The sequence below is a fragment of the Salvelinus sp. IW2-2015 genome, unplaced genomic scaffold (assembly GCF_002910315.2).
Source record: "Salvelinus sp. IW2-2015 unplaced genomic scaffold, ASM291031v2 Un_scaffold1946, whole genome shotgun sequence".
NCBI lineage: Eukaryota > Metazoa > Chordata > Actinopteri > Salmoniformes > Salmonidae > Salvelinus > Salvelinus sp. IW2-2015.
Window position 1 is genome coordinate 39,568 of NW_019943301.1, and position 6,509 is coordinate 46,076.

Sequence of the window (6,509 nt, forward strand, 5' to 3'; positions counted from 1 at the left end):
TCGACGGCACAATCGGGAGGAAGGGTACCAAAACATTTCTGCAACATTGAAAGTCCCAAGAACACAGTGCCCCCATCAATTCTTAAATGGAAGAAGTTTGGAACCACAAAGACTCTTCCTAAGGTGGCGGCCTGGAAAAACTGAGCAATCGGGGAGAAGAGCTTGGTCAGGAGGTGACAAGAACTCGATGGTCACTTGAAAGAGCTCCAGAGTTCCTCTGTGGAGATGGGAGAACCTTCCAGAAGACAACCATCTCTGCAGCACTCCACCAATCAGGCCTTTATGGAAGAGTGGCCAGAAGGAAGCCACTCCTCAGTAAAAGGTACATACAACCCACTTGGAGTTTGCCAAAAGGCACCTAAAGTCTCTCAGACCATGAGAAACAAGATCTCTCTGTCGTTGAAACCAAGATTGAACTTTTTGGCCTGAATGCCAAGCGTCACGTCTGGAGGAAACCTGGCACCATCCCTACAGTGAAGCATGGTGGTGGCAGCATCATGCTGTGGGGATGTTTTTCAGGGCAGGGACTGGGAGACTAGTCAGGATTGAGGGAAAGATGAACGGAGCAAAGTACAAAAAGATCCTTGGTGAAAACCTGCTCCAGAGCACTCAGGACCTCAGGCTGGGGCGAAGGTTCACCTTCCAACAGGACAACGACCCTAAGCACACAGCCAAGACAATGCAGGAGTGGCTTCAGAAAAAGTCTCTGAATGTCCTTGAGTGGCCCAGCCAGAGCCCGGACTTGAACCTGATCAAACATCTCTGGAGAGACCTGAAAATAGCTGTGCAGTTATCCCCCCCCATAATGCCAAGAAGACTCGAGGCCGTAATCGCTGCAAAGGTGCTTCACAGAACTAGTAAAGGATGTACAGATTACATGAACTAAGAAATAATTTGTCTATGTAGGATATGTTATGTTAATTTGTTTTATACATTGCAAACATTTAAAACCCTGCTTTGTCATTATGGGTATTGTGTAGATGTGAGAAAAAACAAGTTAATCAATTTTAAATAAGGCTGTAATGTAACAAAATTTGGAAAATGTCAAGGGGTCTGAATCCAATAGAACATCCAACATCAAATAGAACACTAATAGAACATCCAATGAACACTATAAAACATCTAATAGAACATCCAATAGAACATCCAACGTCCAACAGAACATATAGAACATATAATAACATATAAGCATAAAAAAAGATATAACATATAATAAAACATCCAATAGAACATCCAATAGACATCTAATAGAACATCCAATAGAACATCAATAGAACATCCAATAGAACATCCAATAACACATCCAATAATCATCTAATAGAACATCCTAAAGAACATCCAATAGAACATCCAAAGGAACTTGTAACAGAACATCCAACATCCAATAAAACATCAAATAAAACATCAAATAGAACATCCAATAGAACATCTAATAGAACATCCAAAAGAACATTACATTTTGAATGCTTAGCAGGACAGGAAAATGGTCTAATTCACACACATATCAAGAGAACATCCCTGGTCATCCCTACTGCCTCTGATCTGACAGACTCACTAAACACAAATGCTTCATTTGTGAATGATGTCTGACTGTTGAAGTGTGCCCCTGGCTATCCATAAATGTTTTTTTTTAAACAAGACGATTGTGCCGTCTGGGTCTCTTACTACAAGGAATTTGAAATTATTTATACTTTTACTTTTGATACTTAAGTATATTTTAGAGACTTTCCACTTTTACTTGAGTCATTTTCTTTTTACGGTATTTTTTYCCCACCACTACCTATAGTGAATGACTTACTATAGACATAGAATTTCCAACTGTCACAGAGCATTGATTTGAAAGGGGAATTTCTGTTCTAGTAATTCCATTTCTATGAACTTACCATAGTCTGTGTTCTCTGGCTCCCAACAGTTAGAAGGCCAGAAATATGGAGCCTGAGGAGTCAAAGAGGGATGGAGAACGGAGAGACGTTTGGACAGAGGAGTGAGGATGAAGGGAGGAATAGTTAGGAGATKAATAGAAAGAAGAGAGGTGTGCAGAGAAGCACGGGGACAATATTAGTCAATAACTTAACAGTAAAAAAATCTGTCCATTTGTAAAGATATATAGTTGATTCAACAGAAAGATATATATACAGTATACTGCTTTCCAAGAGTCACGTGTGTCATGCTGTGAAAACTTCAGACAGATAAAAAGAGGCTGGCATGAATTCATTTATTGCTATCATGTAATCTGCACAGCGAGTGGAGTAGGCAGGAGTTGAAATGGCATTTGGAGTGCATCCCAAATTGGCGCACTATTCCCTATGTAGTGCACTGCTTTAGACTAGGGCCCATAGACCTCTGGTCAAATGTAGTGCACTACACAGTATAGGGAATAGATTGCCATTTAGAACATATTCAAGTCTTCTGTTTTCCCTCTGTGAAGGTCTCTGAGCCTCCTGTGAAGGTCTCTGAGKCTCCTGTGAAGGTCTCTGAGGCTCCTGTGAAGGTCTCTGAGCCTCCTGGGAAGGTCTCTGAGCCTCCTGGGAAGGTCTCTGAGGCTCCTGGGAAGGTCTCTGAGCCTTTCCCTCTGTGAAGGTCTCTGAGCCTCCTGGGAATAACATTATATGGATTATATGGCACCTGATCCTAGATCAAATCAAATCACATTGTATTAGTCACATGCGCCGAATACAACAGGTTTAAAAACTCTCGACCCGCTCCACTACAGCCCTGTCGATGTGAATGAACCCCTGTACATGGCCCCGCTATTGTTATTTACTGCTGCTCCTTAATTATTTCACATCGTAAAACTGCGTTGTTGGTTAAGGGCTTGTAAGTAAGCATTTCACTGTAAGGTCTACACCTATTGTATTGGGCGCATGTGACTAATAAAGTTTGATTTGAATGGGAGAGTGTTCGGCCCTCCATTTCCTGTAGTCCATGATCATCTCCTTTATCTTGCTCATGTTGAGAGAGAGGTTGTTGTCCTGGCACCACACTGCCAGGTCTCTGACCTCCTCCCTATAGGCTGTCTCATTGTTGTCGGTGATCAGGCCTACCACCACTGTGGTGTCAGCAAACTTAATTATGGTGTTGGAGTTGTGTTTGGCCACACAGTCGTAAGTGAACAGGGAGTACAGCAGGGGACTAAGCACACACCCCTGAGTGGGTCTTGGGTTTCTGGGATAACGGTGTTGATGTGAGCCATGACCAGCCTTTCAAAGCACTTCATGGCTACCGACGTGAGTGCTAATCATTTAGGCAGGTTACCTTCSCTTCCTTGGGCACAGGGACTATGGTGGTCTGCTTGAAACATGAAGGTATTACAGACTCAGTCAGGGAGAGGTTGAAAATGTCAGTGATGACCCTTGCCAGTTGTCCGCGCATGCTTTGAGTACACGTCCTGGTAATCCATCTGGCCCAGCGGCTTTGTGAATGTTGACCTGTTTAAAGATCTTGCTCACATCGGCTATGGAGAGCATGATCACACAGTCGTCCGGAACAGCTGGTGCTCTCATACATGCTTAAGTGTTGCTTGCCTCGAAGCGAGCATAAAAGGCATTTAGCTCGTCTGGTAGGCTTGCGTTACTGGGCAGCTCGCGGATGGGTTTTCCTTTGTATCCATAATAGTATGAAAGTCCTGCCACATCCGATGAGCGTCAGAGCCGGTGTAGTAGGATTTAGTCTTAGTCCTGTATTGACGGTTTGCCTGTTTGATGGTTCGTCTGAGGGCATAGCGGGATTTCTTATAAGCGTCCGGATTGGTGTCACGCTCCTTGAAAGCGACAGCTCTAGCCTTCAGCTCGGTGCGGATGTTGCCTGTAATCCATGGCTTCCTGTTGGGATATGTACGTACGGTCACTGTGGGGACGACGTCGTCGATGCACTTGTTGATGAAGCCGATGACTGAGGTGGTATACTCCTCCATGCCATTGGATGAATCCAGTCTGTCTAGCCAAACAGTCCTGTAGCGTAGCATACGTGTCATCTGACCACTTCCTTATTGAGCTGGTACTTCCTGCTTTAGTTTTTGCTTGTAAGCAGGAATCAGGAGAATAGAATTATGGTCAGATTTTCCAAATGGAGGGTGAGGGAGAGCTTTGTATGCGTCTCTGTGTGTGGAGTAAAGGTGGTCTAGAGTTTTTTTTCCTCTGGTTGATCATGTGACATGCTGGTAGAAATKAAGTAAAATGGATTTAAGTTTTCCTGCATTAAGTTCCCCGGCCCCTAGTAGCGTCACTTCTGGATTAGCATTTTCTTATGGCCTTATCCAGTTGGTTGAKKKCGGTCTTAGTGCCAGTGTCAGTTTGTGGTGGTAAATAGACGGCTACGAAAAATATAGATGAAAACTCTCTTGGTAGATAGTGTGGTCTACAGCTTATCATAAGGTAATCTCAGGCGAGCAAAACCTCGAGACTACCTTAATAGTTGTTATTGACAAATAGACACACACCGTTACCCCTCGTCTTACCAGAATTAGCTGCTCTGTCCTGCCGATGCACGGAAAACCCAGCCAACTGTATATTATCCGCGTCGTCGTTCAGCCACGACTCAGTGAAACATAGGATTCAGATTTTTATGTGCCGTTGGTAGGATAATCTCAAATGGAGCTCATCCAGTTTATTCTCCAGTGATTGCACGTTGGCTGATAGAACAGATGGTAGAGGCGGGTTACCCACTCGCCAACAAATTCTCAGAAGGCACCCTGATCTGCGCCTCCTGTATTTCCGTCTTTTCTTCATGTGAATGACAGGGATTTGGGCCTTGTCTGGTAGAGACACTATATCCTTCCTGTCAGACTCATTAAAGAAAAATCTTTGTCCAGTTTGAGGTGAGTAATCGCTGTTCTGATATCCAGAAGCTCTTTTTGGTCATAAGAGATGGAAGCATCAACATTATAATCAAAGTAAGTTACAAACAATGTGAAAAAACCAAACAAAATAGCACAATTGGTAAAACGGCAGCCAGCCTCTCCGGCGCCCTCCTGAGAGGCTTTGTGTATACAGACCCCTAAATGTTCTCTCTTTGGGTTCAGTTGAGGTAAATATTTCACAGGATATTCCACCGTTCATTTTTAATGGGRTCATGGATCCCCTGTGTAGAAACAGAGGAAGTACCTTAGCGGATGTGGTATTGTGTGGTACGGTCCAGGGATCAGGGGAGTTTTGACTTGCTTCCATGACTGAGCTGGAAAGTGTCTGATACTTATCATTCAGATTAACACAAGACAGCGCTTGTCCATGTCTGTCTTGCTCTCTCATTTTTTTTCTCTCATGAGGAAGAGAGTAGGAAGTGGCCTACACGTGCATGGGAGAACAACTGGTCACATTGGTGCAGTTTCACTCACTGGCAGTGCAGAGATGTATGAAATGTTGCGTTTTTAGCTGTTAACGGGAGAATGTTCCTACACCTTTCCCACAACATAATGCAATGTTCTGGGAACATTGACAGAACCAAATCTAATCCCTCTTTGTCTCATTTATGCTTCCTTATCAAATTAAATGTCTTTAGCCTATGGTGATGGTCACCTGGAAGCTGACTTATATGGTCCTACTGCTCACCTGGAAGCTGCCATATATGGTCCTACTGCTCACCTGGAAGCTGCCTTATATGGTTCTACTGCTCACCTGGAAGCTGCCTTATGTGGTCCTACTGCTCACCTGGAAGCGGCCTTATATGGTTCTACTGCTCACCTGGAAGCTGCCTTATATGGTCCTACTGCTCACCTGGAAGCTGCCTTATATGGTCCTACTGCTCACCTGGAAGCGATAGAAGGTTCCGTCGTCTTTGAGTGACAGAACGTGATCAGAGATGGGGAAGAGATATCCCTGAGCAGCAATCAGACTCCCGACGTGTATGGCCTCAGCTACGTGGGGGCAAGGTAAAGAATGGGACACAGTCAGCGATTTACTTACATGTAAACACACGTGGTAGTTATAGTTTATAAAGGGTCTATCACGTCTTTACTGCCTGCTTATTAAAGATGTTTCAGTATTTAAACACAAAGCTCATTATCTTCAACTATATCCATGTACAGTAACCAGGAAGAGACAATCACAAACATGCWATACATGTTCTATTAAGAGTTTATTTAACTAGGCAAGTCAGTGAAGAACAAATTCTTATTTACAATGACGGCCTACCCCGGCCAAACCCGGACGACGCTGGGCCAATTGTGCGCCGCCCTATATGGACTCCCAATCACGGCCGGATGTGATACAGCCTGGATTCGAACCAGGGACTGTAGTGACGCCTCTAGCACTGTGCCTTAGACCACTGCGCCACTCGGGAGCCCTAGCAGGGTCTATCACACATTTAATACATTCTTTAAACAAAACTTTAATTGCCATTGAATACAAAGCTCCAAAAAAGCATTTACCCACCTGGATCCTCAATGGCTAGGTTCTTCATCAGCCATTGCACTATGTCTGCACCTGGTAGAGACAAGAGACAGAGAGGACTGTTATGGAGGATGAACAACACACACACACACACACACACACACACACACACACACACACACA

The 6,509-nt window shown here is 44.1% G+C and overlaps 1 long non-coding RNA gene across 1 annotated transcript; it reads right to left on the bottom strand.

Moving 5' to 3' along the window:
- Positions 1 to 1,880: 1,880 nt before the first annotated feature.
- LOC112072503 (uncharacterized) lies at positions 1,881 to 6,430 on the bottom strand. Its single transcript, XR_002894330.1, has 3 exons — positions 6,369 to 6,430; positions 5,745 to 5,851; positions 1,881 to 1,935 (listed from the first exon to the last, which is right to left on the bottom strand). It is a non-coding gene; the product is annotated as an uncharacterized lncRNA (long non-coding RNA).
- Between the last annotated feature and the right edge of the window lie 79 nt (positions 6,431 to 6,509).